The sequence below is a fragment of the Nannospalax galili genome, unplaced genomic scaffold (assembly GCF_000622305.1).
Source record: "Nannospalax galili isolate Female #2095 unplaced genomic scaffold, S.galili_v1.0 scaffold1077, whole genome shotgun sequence".
In the NCBI taxonomy this organism is placed as follows: domain Eukaryota; kingdom Metazoa; phylum Chordata; class Mammalia; order Rodentia; family Spalacidae; genus Nannospalax; species Nannospalax galili.
The window spans coordinates 981,457-983,555 of NW_008340429.1; positions in this window are offsets into that span (position 1 = coordinate 981,457).

The following is a 2,099-nucleotide window of genomic DNA, read 5'->3' on the forward strand; positions in this document are numbered from 1 at the left end:
TGAAGGTCACTGAGGATGGGCCCCTCCTTCATAATCAGCTTTGGACCCCACTTCCTATTTCCTTGGTAATGCATAAGAAAGTATCACAATTGCCTTTCCTTAATATTTAAAATATTTTATGAAAGGAAAACAGTAGCAGAGTTTTGTTTATTAAGAGAAAGCCTCCTCCTGGTCAAAAGAATAAAATCTGAATTTGGCCCCTAGCAGAGAGAGGACATTTTAAACTACCCCCAAAGATTCTAACATTCCACACTGTTGTTCTATTCTTTAACTGGGCTCGCCAGTCATCTGGTCAGGAGACTACCCCTCAGCAAAGTTGATACACCTGAACATGTTAAGGAGATTGGAGGAATAATTTTTCTCTTAATGAGATAATGTACTTAAACCTCCTAGAAGCCTCACCCTTGATGCAGTTGCTTGCAGACCTTCATTGCCAAGCTTACCTGCTTTTCTGAGATCTAACTCAGAAGGCTTAACTTTTCCTTATTTACATTTCTCTATCTTCTTTAAATACCAGCCAAAATCCTAAGCATGCTTGCCCTGACACCCAGAGCCTTCTCTGAACACTCTCCAAGAGAGTTGCTCACAGACATCCTTTACTAAATCTGCCTGCTTCCATGGACCCCAAGTCAAAAGGCATGACTATATTTCTTCCTCTTCTCCATCTCCCTCCTCCAAGCAGATGCCAAGATTTACAGCCTGCCTGTCTTATTTGTTTTTTTCTCAAAATCTAATAAATGTGCTTGAACTTCAAATAAAGGAGGCCTGGGGTGATATCTCAATAGGTAGAGGGCTTGCCTTGCAAGCACAAGGACCTGAGTTTGATCACCCAGAACCTTTGTGGAAAAAAAAGCTGAGTGTGATGGTGTGAGACTGTAATCCCAGCACTGAGGAGTCTGAGAGACAGGTGGATTTCTGTGGTTTGCTGACTAGCCAACCTAGCCTATTGGTGAGTTTTACCCCAATGAAAGACCCAGCCTCAAGAAAAAAAGATGGATAGTACTTGAGGAATGATAGGTGAAGTTGTCATCTAGCCTTCATATGCATGTGAAGACATGGACTCATGGGTCTGGACAGATGTCCACCTGCACACACACAAAAATGTGATTTGTTTTGTGTGTGTGTGTGTGCATACATGTACACATGTGCATGTGAAGGAATATTATTTAGTCATAAAAATGGTATGCTAGCTGGGCGTGGTGGTACACACCTTTAATCCCAGCACTTGGGAGGCAGAGGCAGGCGGATCTCTGTGAGTTCGAGGCCAGCCTGGTCTACATAGTGAGTTCCAGGACAGCTGGGGCTACAGGGAGACCCTGTCTCAAAAAGACAAAAAAAATGGTATGCTGTTTGTAGGAAAGTGGTTGAAAGTGGAAATCTTCATGTGAAGTGATATAAGCCAGATTCAGAAATCTAAATACTATTGTATATCTTCTTCCAAATGTGGAATTGAAAAACAATGTTAAAGTAGAAGCAGGAAGAGAATAGGAAGGGGGCTGACATGAAATCACTTCATCTGTGATTGCCTGCACAAGATCAAGTCTATCAACATTCCAGCATGGATGGGGGAGAGGTGCATGAGGCCCTACTTCTAGCTGAGGAGCTATTGGAAGTTAATAACTGGTGGAGGAGTGCCAATCTTTCTTCAGGAGTATAGCCACTGCTAAGTTGTCCACAATCCAGTAAATAATGCCACACACATGCACACACAAGCAAACCTAACTAAACTCATTGGGTTATATTTTTAAAAGACATAAAAGAGGGGGATTTGTTGGGAAGAAAAATCATTCCAGAGAGAGAAGGAAGGTAAGAAAAGAGCATAGGATGAAAACAATCAAAACACTATAAAAGTGTTACTATGTCAATGAATAAATAAAAATAATTTTTAAAAGATACAAATATTAAAATTTTTGGGTACACTAAATGACAACAGAACCCAGCTGGTTAGTGTACTGTGCTGGATAGCTTTAGTGTCAACTTGACACACCTGGGTTGAGGGAGCCTCAATCAGGGAATTGCCTCTATTGGACTGGCCTGTGGCCATGTCTGAGGGGCATCTTCTTGATGAGTGATGTGGGAGGGCCCAGCCCACTGTGGGT